This window comes from Sus scrofa, chromosome 13 (assembly GCF_054392235.1).
Source record: "Sus scrofa isolate SSC_HxYL_T2T_F1_AM1 chromosome 13, Sscrofa_HxYL_maternal_Yorkshire_Landrace_v2.0, whole genome shotgun sequence".
NCBI lineage: Eukaryota > Metazoa > Chordata > Mammalia > Artiodactyla > Suidae > Sus > Sus scrofa.
In genome coordinates this window covers 198,418,266-198,431,547 of record NC_139395.1, presented here as the reverse complement: position 1 = coordinate 198,431,547, position 13,282 = coordinate 198,418,266, and the positions used below count along the sequence as shown (strand labels likewise).

The 13,282-nt window shown below is 35.2% G+C and overlaps 1 protein-coding gene across 1 annotated transcript in view; it reads left to right on the top strand.

Annotated features, from left to right (window-relative positions):
- The first annotated feature begins 247 nt into the window (after nucleotides 1-247).
- TMPRSS15 (transmembrane serine protease 15) overlaps nucleotides 248-13,282 on the top strand; it is a 172,326-nt gene continuing 159,291 nt past the window's right edge. Inside the window, exon 1 of the mRNA XM_021068532.2 lies at nucleotides 248-678. The gene's annotated coding sequence lies outside the window, so the exon portion shown is untranslated. The remainder of the gene's footprint in view (nucleotides 679-13,282) is intronic.

Below are 13,282 nucleotides of genomic sequence, written 5' to 3'. Positions count from 1 at the left end.
CCTCAAAGAGATGACCCAGAGTAGCACATATAACTTTCTTTCATACGCTATCCTCCTGAAATTAATCACATCCCCAGGGCGATGTCAAATGTGACTTTTGGGGTTGAGCAACACAGGACAAGGACATATGGAAAGTTGCTGACCAAGAATTGACTACTGTGTCTACTTGTGTCAATCCCTGCCCTTGGCAGGGGCAGTTGCAACATTTATCTAGACATGAGACATGGAGAAGAGAGACCACTCCTTTGCCACACTCCTCCCCCACACCTCGTTCCCACCATGTTTTTCCCATCACCAGCCCTTTATAAGCAGAAGGCCTCCTCACAATTGATGCTCAGCTCATCTGTTTCGGATGCCTTAATCTCTCTTGTTTTATGACTCGGCCTTGTCCATTCCTCCCTTAGCAAACCTAATATTTTGATGCCAAAATCCGGGAGGGAATGGCGAAGGGACAGGTTGGCGGTCGGAGATGTCCAAACCCCCTGGGTTTGCAACTTAGCAGCAGGCAGCGGCAGCTCATCATGGGGAAACCTCCAGCTCCCACCCACGTTTGGGTTCCTGACTTAATAAACTCCTTCCCCTGAACCGTCTGGAGCCCAGCCAGGGAGGAATGCTGAACCAGAAACGTCGCCTTTCCATCACCAACTCTGCATCCAACACAGGCCTTTTAATTCTCAGGTGAGTAATTGCCACCTTCTTTCAGGTCTTTTGTCCCTCAAGACTCCTCAGTCACTGGGCCCTGGTTCCCCTGATCTGGGGACACCCACATCAGAGCACGACCCTCTCAGATCCACTACTCAGACCTCGGGGATGCCCAGCCTGAGTAGTGGCACCCCCATAGACGGTCCCTTACTTCCTCTCCTTTCCCTCTTAGTCCTTTCCTTTCCTTCTCACCATGGGGAACATTTCCTCTACTTCTCAGCAAAACACCTGTCTCAGCTGTTGAAACTTAACAAACCTAACAGTGATCACATCTAAACTTGAAGGAGGCTATTGTTGGTGGCCCACAGGTAAAACTTGGGGAATTCCAACATTAAAAGGACAAAGGAATAATGAAAACAGGGAAAGAGTGATCTTCACCACAAATATATCTATATAAATTTTTTTCTTGGTTTTACACAATCTCTCCAATGATCTAACATAGGAATTCTCAGCAAACATATATATCCTGCTTACTTCCTCATGTCTTACCAATGTCACCAAACTCATGTCTCTATCATAGGATTTTTGTCATCCTAAAACGATGACTTAACAACAAAGCTACATTTCTGGTTACAGTGCATTTATTTTATTTGTAATGTTATTAGTCCCATATCTTAGCAGTAACAGCAAAAAATATTCACTAAGCCATAATTCTTGGTACAGTACATGATATAAGCAAAAGCTCACTACAAACCTGGCCACTTTAACCTAGGGACTTATAGTCATAAAGAAGTAAATAAAATTCATATGAAGAAGCTAGGTATTCACCTAGTAAAAAATATTACCACAGGGATTTTGAGGGGTGATAGCTAAAAAGCCACAGTCAAAAAAATGAAGTGCAAAATTTTACATGGGAATTTTGAGGCCTGGATCAAGACCAGAAGCTTCAGTTTCCTTAACTAGATGATCTCTTAATTGGCTCTTATCTTTATTCTTTCTGTTAGGAGAAAAAAAAAAAAATACAATGAGCTTTCTAGAACGGTTTTAATGACAAGACAGTAAAAACCACTTTAGCAAGTTGATGGGGAAAACCTGTTCTGTGGGAAAAGTAAAGCTTGATGTAAGACTTTGGTGATGATAGCAGGACAATTAGATAAAAAAGCACTGAGAAAATTTGACAAGTAGGCTGACTCCATTTCAGTATCAAAAAAAAACTTTTGACCTCCAGGTACTAAGATGATTAAAGTTAAAAAGTAACATGGTGAGAAGATAAATCCAGCTTGAGCTACAGATGTGGCCGCCACAACAATATCAAATCATGGGGTTGTGAATTGGTTAGGATTCTGGAGACATGGGGGGTTTCTTTGAAAATGACCTAAACTAGCAGCTGATAGGGAAGAACATGCTGATATTTTTTCAAAGCTCCCTACTAACCAACTAAGATGCTATAAAAAGTGTGGTAACCCCTACTAGGAAAAACCAATCTCTCCCAGCCTAGCTCATTTTTCTTTCCTGAAATACAAGTCTATTTTTGAATACTGCCATGAATAGAGTTCTCTTTGGGAACAGTTAAGTGCTATGCAGTTCAGCATGTTCTGGTATAATACCTTTGATTCAAAAGTTTCATAATCCACTTTATAGACAAAAGTGGATTAGGTAGATAATGCTTGAACTTTCATATGGCAAGGTAAGAAGCCACATGTGGAGCAGGAACAAAGGATGAGGAACTGGGAAGCAGAATTTGCATTAGCAAATGGAAAATAAATATGGTTTCAGTGTGGTCAGACAAGAGAAGGATAAAAAGAAGCTGCAATGAAAATGAAAGGTCAATGAAAGATATGAAGGAAGTGGACTTCAGAAAATGTTTTAAAAGGCATTGTCTCACATAGGTGATTTTTAGAGGAATCTCTGAAATAAACCTGGGAAATAAATCTGGGAAGCAAAGACTTATTAATGTGAAAAAATATGAATCATATACTTTCCTTTGGAAGGGAACGATTAAAATCATAAACTCAGGAAATTTTAGGAGTGAGAAGTGATTTTAAGATCAATGACTTTGTTCTCCAGATGAGAAAACTGAAGCTCAAAAAAAGGTTTAGTGTAATGCCCCAGGCTGCATAGTAAGGGCCCATGTCTATATGAAAAGTGGATCTACTATCTATAGAGCTAGTGCATTTTCCACAATATCACATCACCTTTTTCAAATGGCAAATACCTTTTTTTAGCAATTCAAAGAGTGCAGTTTTGTAATTTAAACAGAATATTTCAGTATGTAACTTCTTTAAGGGATTTCTTTATCAGCCTAAAAAGTAGTAGAGGAATTCAACTCTTGATCCACCTCTTTGATCAAACTGTTAAGACACAAGAGATTACTATTGATCAATGATTTTTACTCTTTCCATTTTCAGTTTACATGTGTGTATCCTTTCACAAAACAGTATTCAGCTGAAAACACTGTCCATAAATTAATTCATTTTTTGTACTTGGACTTTTTCAGAGCCAGGAAGTTTTCATATGACCTCTAATTTTTAGGTATAGTTTTAATTGGATAAAATTGATACAGTCTTTAGAGTGGAAACTACACTGAGTGGACTTTTGGATAATGTCTGAATTGAAGCTGAAGCTTAAAACATCCTTCTCTAGAACCTAATTAAATGAGTTAAAGACTAGTTATAAGCTACTCAAAAACTTACCAGCAGCACCCAAAAAAAGAGGGGGGGGGAGCAAAACTAAAACAAAACCCACCAAAATTCATGGTATAAATTTTTTCCAATAGTGTCAAAAATTGGCCTTTGTCCACTGGTGCTGGATAAAAATGCAGAGGTAAGAATTTTGGGTAGAGGAGAAAAAAATGGTTTTTATTGCTTTGCCAGGCAAAAGATACCACAGCAGGCTAATGTCTTAAACACTGTGTCCTCCACTGGGAAGAATTGCAGGGAGTTTTATAGTAAAAAAGGAGGAAAATGGGGTTTCAGATAAGAATCAGGGTTGAGGGCAAATATGTATCCCCCTTTCTTTGGGGGAATCTTTAGTCATCCGAATTGGTGTCATGAGATCTCAGCATGATCATGGTGTTCTCCTGGGTTATCATATCTCAATTTTTCCAAAAGTAAAAATATTTGCCATAATTGCATATTGAACAGAGATTAGGGCAATAGGAAAGTCCAAAAAAAATCATGTGTTTTTATAAGCACAGGCAATTGTGTTCAGGGTGCCTAAGTTCACAGGTTGTGTTTAGGATGCAATTAAACCAGGGAGAAGCACAAAGAAGAACTCTAAGCTATTCAATTTTAAACTTAAAGAAGCATTAGGAATATAACTTCTCCTAGGTATGTGATGTACCTGCATCAATAGCAAGAATATTCTGAGGCTGAACATGGTCTTTTTTCTATTAGTTGCCTACACACACTCTCCTCCCAACCAGTATTGCTAAAAAGAACACAAAAAGTTCTAATTTATATTAATATCTTGCAATTTGTAGAAAAGCAGGTGAAAGTGATGAGTCAGCAGCCTGAGAAAAAGAAAATACATCAGGGCTGGTGACTCCTAGTAGCCAGTGACTGCTAGGCCATCTCAGTGGAGACCTGAGGAAACCATAGGTCCTTGTGATTGAGATAGATAGACAGATCTCAAAAAAAATTTGTTTTTGCTACTCATCAACTTGTAGGAAATAGTACGCAGCAGAGTGGAACCTCATACACATTTACAAACAGAATAAGCCCCCACATTAGTACAGAGGAATCTTAGTACAGATTTTTTGCCAAATTGTAGAAGAGAGAAAGAAATATGAACTGTCATACAAAGTGAATATGCAACCTCACAGGAGCCTACTCTCCTACTCAACACCTTCTCCAATGCCTCTCCCCCATTTACAGAAAATAAAAAAGCAAATCCTATGCATTACTCAAACTGTCGTTCATTCAAAAGAATGGAAAACTCACTCACTTTATGGGAAAACCATGGGAAAGAGCCTAAATAGGACTATGTGAAGGAGGAACCAATTAAAAAAAAAATATCATGGCAGCTATGCAAACATACCTCCAAAGGAAGAAGACTAAGAAAAGTGAGAAGAGAATAGTACATAAAATATTTCCCCAATAAACCTGATTCTAGAAGCAAATTCAACCAAAGGAAAGTTTTCTACATTACCATTTATTATAAAATAAGTTAATAAAAAAAATTTCAAGATAATAAGACAGATTAAAAGGAAAGATTAAGAAAACCAAGTGCAATCTAAATCAATAGTGTTATAAAAAATATCAGTAAATTAGAAGCAGCAGAGAACAAAAAACATAGTTGAACATCATATATAATTAAAATGTAAGAAGGAGTTAACAAACATCGTAACAATTAGAAATGTATAAAGAAATGACAGTAAAGACAAATCAATGGGACCTAACCAAACTCAAAAGCTTTGGCACAGCAAAGGAAACCATTAAAAAAAAAAAAAAAAAGACAACCCAAAGAATGGGAGAAATCCTTTGCCAGTGAGGCAACAGACAAGGAACTAATCTCCAAAATATAGAAACAATTCATGCAACTCAACAACAACAACAAAAAAAAAATTGAAAAATGGGCAGAAGACCTAAATAGATATTGCCCCAAAGACATGTGGATGACCAACAAGAACATGAAAAATATACTATATCACTAATTATTAGAGAAAAGGAAATGAAAACTGCAGTGTGGTGCCACCTCACAGCAGTCAGAATGGCCATCATTAACTATTTAACAACATGCTGGAGACAGTGTGGAGGAAAAGGCACCCTCCCACTGTTGGTGGGATTGTAAATTGTTACAACCATCATGGAAAACATTATGGAGGCACCTCAGGAAACTGAATATAGAACTACCATATGATAGAGCAATTCCACTGCTGGTCATATAGCTGGACAAAATTTTCATTGAAAAATATACATGCACCCCTAAGTTCATAGCTGTACTGTTCACAGTAGCCAAGATATGGAAACAACCTAAATGTCCATCAACAGATGATTGGATTAAGAACCTGTGGTACATATATATACAATGGAATATTACTCAGCCATAAAAAGGCAAACTAATGCCATTTGCAGCAACATGGATGCATCTAGAGACTCTTATACTAAGTGAAATAAGCCAGAAAGAAAAAGACAAATACCATATGATATCACTTATTTGTGGAATCTAAAATATGAAATAGATGATCCTGTCTAAAAATAACAAAAAAACAGAAACATTATGGCCAAGAAGTACAGACTTGGGTTCCCAGGGGCAGAGTGGGGGAGGGAGTGGGATAGATGGGCATTTTGAAGGTTTTGGAGTTGCAAACTGTTATACTTGGAATGGATGGGTAATGGGATTGTACAGTACAGGGAAATGTGTGTGATTGGCTCAATTTGTTGTACACAGAACTTTAAGTATTGTAAATCAACTATAATAATACTAAAATTTTTAAAAATGGCTAAGAGATTAAAACCTAAAATATTGGAGTCCAACCCCAGGAAGAGGTCTAGTAAATTGAACAACAAAAATTCAAAATTTTAATGTTCATTTTTAGATGAAGGGAAACTGAAAAAGTTACACAACATTCCAAGAAAATTCAATTCAGAATAATCAATGCCAACTTATCTTCTATTGGATCTCAGGTATGAAAAAGAAATTCTCCAGGTATTCAAGCAGATATAAAACATGACACATATGAAAGCAAGATACAGAATTAGCTTTAGAAATTTTCACAATTATGTTCTGTGTAAAAGAAAAGTGTTAGAAAAATATCTTCAGAATTCTAAGAAAAAAATACTTATTTGCCCATGCATATAATCCCTAGAAAATTATCATTCAAGTATAAAAGAAAGAGGAAGATGTCTCATATATGAATAAACTCAAGGATTATAGAATCCACAGCCCTAAAAATAACAAACACACAAAATCTGATTGACAGGGATGCACATGTCAACAAAAGATGAATGGATCAGTTTTAAAAGAGGACTAGTTTAATACTTAGTGCCAGAGAATAGCAGAGTAATATCTGCAAGATTTTGAGGAAAAGATGAGGCATCAAACTTTAACATGCAGTTAAATTTTTCTTCAAGTGTCAAAACAATAAGAAATATTTAGTAAGCAATCTCTGGGATTATAGTATCTAAGGATCCTCATTGACAAAGATGTTTAATAGTATTTAGGAATTCCTGCTGTGGTGCAGTGGGTTAAAGGATCCATGTTGCCATAGCTGTGGTGTAGGTCTCAGTTGTAGCTCAGATTCAAGCTCTGGCCTGGGAACTAAGAGAGAGTATTTATTAGAGAGAGTATTTAAAGACCTACCTCCTCCTCTTTTTTCTTTTTTCTTTTTTTTTTTAACCCCATAAGATGTTGAATTTCTTTTGATTTTTCTTGGAGGATGTTCCATGTGCACTTAAAAAGAAGGAAAGAATGTGTATTCTCCCAAAATGCTCTATCAATCTATCTGCTAGTAGGCCAGGCCAGGGTTTGAGTACAAATTGTTCCTTTGTGTAAAAGTTTGTTTACTATTTCCAGGATGGTAGACAGCCAAAGTTCAAACGTTGTCTACATGTGTATAATATGATTAAAAATAGTACAATATTTTCCCTATTGATAGGCACAATTTTCTCTCTATTTTGTGGGGCTTAAAATAGAAATAGTGTTGTAATGAATAGAGTCTCATTGTCTGCTTGTGTTAGAGTTTCTCTAGGATATTTAGTTAGAAGACAAATATGGGGATCAGATGGCATGTGCATATTTAATTTTGCTAAATAACTTCCAAATTACTCTTCAATATGATTTTTTGAATTTTCTTCCTCACAAGTGAAGAATGCCACTGCTTAGTAATACTAAAGGATGTTCATTGTTGCTAGTATATTGGGTAATAATATTTCATTTTTTAAATTTTAATTGGAATTCTATAATTACTACTGAAGTTGACTATCTACTAAAATTGAGCAGTTAAAGACATTTGTGTGTTCATGTTTTATTTCTTTATTGTTCAATTTTGTGTTTTTGTTAATCATCTACTGTTTATCTTTTATATGTTAATTAGTAGAAATCCTTCATGTATTCTGCAAAATGTTTTTTAGTTGTAAATTATAATTGTCCTTCCTACCTGTACTCTCTTGTTAATCTCCACACCGTGATGGTGGCTTTCTGTGAATGTTCTGTGCACACACAAGGCAAGTTGAAAATACAATAGTTATAGCCCTGGAAACTAATCCCTATGAGTGAGTAAGGCTATTTGGTTAAAAAAAAATCCCTGCTTCCTTTCCTATTAATTTTAACCCTGAGGGTTTTTCTCTCTGTCTCAAACAATCCTCATCAGGATTATATCCCTGAAACTATGGTGGTTTCCAGCTAGATTATATAGCTTTCATTGGCTTTATTGCCCTATTTTCACTTCCCAACTACTCTCATGTATTTTCCTTAGATGACCTTCTAAATTTGAGGAACTCATACAAAAATATTTGTCAGTTCTGTTTTGCTATAGCCAGACTAAAACATACACAGGATAAATAGAAAAGAAAGGAATAAAAGGAAATAATCTACTGAACTTTTACTTTCTTTGTGATAGCTCTTGTTTGAAAATAGTGTTATCATTGGCTAAATCTATCAATATTCTCCCTCTTACTTCATCCTTTTATTTTTTAATATTTTTAAAAAACTCTTGAAATATCCTGTATGAGAAAGATATCTTTCAACATTTTCTTCAAAAATTTTCTGTATATTTAATTCTCATGGAATTTCTTTTGCTTTATGGTGTGAGATAAGGATCTAATTTTATTCATCCTGAGATGAAAAACTCACTGACCCAGCATCATTCACTGAAAAGCCATCCTTTCTTCACTTACTGATAACACTTTCCTCCTTTTTATTTTTTTAACATTTTCATTTTTTTAGTAAAGTATAGTTGATTTACAATGTCAGTTTCTGTAGTATAGCAAAGTGACTCAGTATATATATATGTACATTCATTTTCTCGTATTATCTTCCATCATGTTCTATCCCAAGAGATTGGATATGGTTCCTGTTCTATACAGTAGGACATCACTGTTTATCCATTCTAAATGTAATAATTTGCATCTGCAACCCCAAATTATCATTCTATTCATAACACTGTCCTTTTGATATATGCAGTTTCCATATATAAATCAAGTTGTTTGAGAAATCTTTATTATTTCCCTGGCATATTTTTCTACCTCTAAGCTAATATCACTCACTGTTTATTATCACAACTGTATAATGTTATCTAATACGGCAAGTTCCATTTTATTTTAGTAACTTCTTAAATTTCAAAACATATGATTTTCCTCTTTCACATTAACCTGTTTGTTTTATTTTATTCTGTCCTTCATAAATAGGTGGATTTTTTTTAAAGAAAAGCTATTATTCTACACATTTATTTGATCATATTAAGCATAATTACTAAAACATGTAATTGGAGGTGAATTTGTAAAGTGAACACTGATTTCATTTCTAAACCTAAGTATATAATTTTTTCTTTTTTAATTCAACTAATTTTATTATATTTATACTTTACAGCCATTATCACAACCTAATTTTAAAATATTTCCGTCCCAAATTCCCGGTCCACCCCCCCCAACCCCCAGCCTGTCCCCTTTGGTAACCACAATTTTTCAAAGTATATGAGTCTGTTTCTCTTCTGCAAATAAGTTCATTTTTATCCTTTTTTTTTTTTTTGATTCCATGTATAGATGATAGCATATGGTGTTTGTGTCTCTTGGTCTAACTAACTTATCATGGTAATTTCTAGGTCCATCCATGTTGCTGCAAATGCCATTATTTCATTATTTTTAATGGCTGAGTAATCCATTATGTATATGTACCACATCTTCTTTATCCACTCCTCTGTCGATGGACATTTAGGTTGCTTCCATATCTTGGCTGTTGTATATAGTGATGCAGTGAACATTGGGTTACATGTATCTTTTCAAGTCATGGTTTCCTCTGGATACATGCCCAGGATTGGGATTGCTGGATCACGTGATAATTATATTTTTAGTTTTTTGAGGAATCTCCATACTGTTTTCTGTAGTTATTGCACCAATATACATTCCCACCAACAGTGTGGGAGGGTTCCCTTTTCTCCACACCCTCTCCATCATTTACTCTTTGAAGACTTTTTGATGATAGCCATTCTGGCTGGTGTAATGTGGTACCTCTTAGTACTTTTGATTTGCATTTGTCTAATAATTAGTGATGTTGAATATCTTTTTATGTGTTTTTTTTTTTTTTTGCCATCTGAATGTCTTCTTTGGAGAATTGTCTGTGTAGATATTTTTCCTATTTTTGATTGGGTTGTTTGTTTGTTTGCTATTGAGCTTCATAAGGTGTTTATATATTTTGAAGATTAAGCCCTTGTCAGTTGTTTCTTTTGCAAATAGTTTCTCCAATTCTGTGGGTTGTATTTTCATTTTGTTTAGGGTTTTCTTTGCTGTGCAAAAACTTTTAAGTTTAACAAAGTCCCACTTGTTTATTTTTGTTTTTATTGTCATTGCTCTAGGAGGTTAATCTGAGAACATGCTGTGGTTTATGTCAGAGAATGTTCAGCCTGTTTTCCTCTGAGAGTTTTATAGTATGTGGTCTTATATTTAGGTCTTTAATCTATTTCATGCTTATTTTCTGTATTGCATCAAAGAGTGTTCTAACTTCATTCTTTTATATGTAGCTGTCCAGTTTTCCCAGAAGCACTTATTGAAGGGATTGTCTTTTTTCCATTGTATATTCTTGCCTCCTTCATCATAGATAAGTTTACCATAGGTGTGTGGGTTTATTTCTGGGCTTTCTCCTGTTCCACTGATCTGTATTTCTGTTTTTGTGTCAGTACCATGCTGTTTTTTGATGGCTATAGCTTTGTTGTATAGTCTGAAGGCATGGTGCCTGATTCCTTCAGCTCCATTTTTCTTTCTCAGGATTGCTTTGGCTATTAAGGGTCTTTTGTGTTTCCAAACAAACTTTAAAATATTTTGTTCTAGTTCTGTGAAAAATTCAATTGGCAATTTGATAGGGATTGCATTAAATCTATAGTTTGCTTTGGGTAGTATAGTCATTTTGACAATATTGATTCTTCCAATCCAAGAGCATGGTATATCTTTCCATCTGGTTGTGTCATCCTTGATTTCTCTCATCAGTGTCTTATAGTTTTCAGAGTTCAGTTCTTTTGTCTCTTTAGGTAGGTTTATTCCTAGGTTTTTTTTGTTATTGTTTTGTTTTGTTTTTTGTTTTTTTGATATGATGGTAAATGGGATTGTTTCCCTAATTTATGTTCTGATCTTTCATTGGTAGCATATAGAAATGCAGTTGATTTCTGTGTATTAATTTTGTACCCTGCAACTTTACCAGATTCATTGATGAGCTCTAGCAGTTTTCTAGTAGCATCTTTCGGATTTTCTATGTATAGTATTGTGTCTTCTGCAAACAGTGATGGTTTTACTTCTTTCTTTCTGATTGGGATTGATTTTCTTTCTTTTTCTTCTCATTGTCATGGCTAGGACTTCCCAAACTATGTTGAATCTAAGTGATGAGAGCATACATCCTTGACTTGTTCCTGATCTTACTGGGAATTCTTTCAGCTTTTCTTTCACTCATTTATTTGAGCATATTAGGCATGATTACTTAAAACATTTAATTGGAGATGGATTTACAATGTGAATGCTGATTTCATTTCTGAACATAAGTATATAATTTTTGATTTTCAATCTTTGCTTTTTTTTTTTTTTTTTTTTTTTTTTGGCTGTGCCAACAGTCTGTGGAAATTCTGGGGCCAGGGACCAAACCCACACCACAGCATCAACCCTAGCTAGAGCAATGATAACACATGATCCTTAACCTGCTGCATCACAAGGAAATGCAATCTTATATTTAATATATTTATTACCCTGTGCTTGGAGCAGAGCATATGAATTCATTTTACTATCTTCTCCTTCCCTTATATAAAGTCAAAATAAATGTAACAAAGCTCTTTTCAATTTTATGAAAGCAATTGCATCTGCATCAGCTATAATGAAGAAAACAATAATTGTTCTTCCATATTCTTGGCTCCCCAGAGTCAAGGGTCCCTGTTCAGGTTCCAGTTGTATGGAGGGCCTGACATATTATTAGAATCATTTCCTAGAATACAAAATGAAGCTTTCTCAACTCTGTCAGTGGTATTCTCATTTCATATGTATTTTAAAGTATTTAAGAATACAGCTAGTATTGGAGTGCCCATCGTGGTGAAGTGGTTAACGAATCTGACTAGGAACCATGAGGTTGTGGGTTCAATCCCTGGCTTTGCTCAGTGTGTTAACAATCTAGCATTGCCGCGAGCTATAGTATAGGTTGCAGATGTGGCTCAGATCCCACGTTGCTGTGACTCTGGCATAGGCCAGTGGCTACAATTCCAATTCGACCCCTAGCCTGGGAACCTCCACATGCCACGGGAGCGGCCCTAGAAAAGGCAAAAAGACAACAACAACAACAAAAAAGAATACAGCTAGTATTAATTCAGTTAATTAAAAAATATAAATCTATCCCATGACATACATTTATTTATATCTACTTTTTATCAGCAAGGATTTCACAGAGCATCATGCAGTTTTTTCAAGAATAAAGAAAAATAAACAAAAGTGGCCATTGCTTATTATAGCCAATTATAACATGGCCACCATTTCAGCTCATTAAGGGCTCCTGATCTAGAACTTCTTTATATCTGGCCCATCGTTTTACTTGCCAGAACAAAAGGCAAATTGGTTTACTTAGAACAGGTTTTGTTTTATGGATTAATTTTGAATTCTAAGCTCATTGTTATTTAAAATGTGGAAGTCTCAATGCCGAACTGTACTTTAATTATCAGAGAACAGTCTCTGTTTCCCCATAACCACAGTTATGAGTGTGATTATCTCAACTTGTCCTCTTGGTATTATTGGCATGTTGAAAGAGATAAAGTTCAGGGCAAGCGATTAATGTCTTCCCCACCCAGAATACTTCCTTAAAGTAGAAAAAAAATGCTTAATTCCTCTCATAGCAGCTACTCCTATTCATTGATAACTGCATGAGGTCATAAAACGTAGGCATATGATGCCTTAAGTGGACTTTCCTTTAGGTTAGATCAATACTACCTTACATTGCATGACTTCACATGGTGATATAATAAAGATTACAAAACTAGAGATTGTTTCAGTAAGAAATAGGTATATGAAAGTGAGATTGTGCTAGGGTGGAAAGAGAGATGTATGTATTAATATATATGTCAGACTTTTTTTATATGTGTGCGTGTGCATAAAAGTTATCTTTAGAATGCCTACACCTACATAAAAAAGAAAAAAATGTCTTAATAATGACCTGAGTCAGAGGGTAGAAGGTTGATCTGTTAGAAACCCTCTACAAATACCACATGCATGTGCCAATGATTAATTTGACTACCATGAATTTCATATTTTTTCTACCAGTTCTCAAAATGATAAAGTGTCACTTTTGTTTACAGCTTGCATTTAATTTTACTCACCTTAACAAGTGGCTTGTTCAGCTGATAAACATTTACAACTCTAAGCATCTCCTTACTCACTAATATCTTCTTAAAGATTAACTGCACTTTTAAAGCTGCTTAATATATGGAGATGTAATTGCCAAAGGAACATATACAACTCTTACA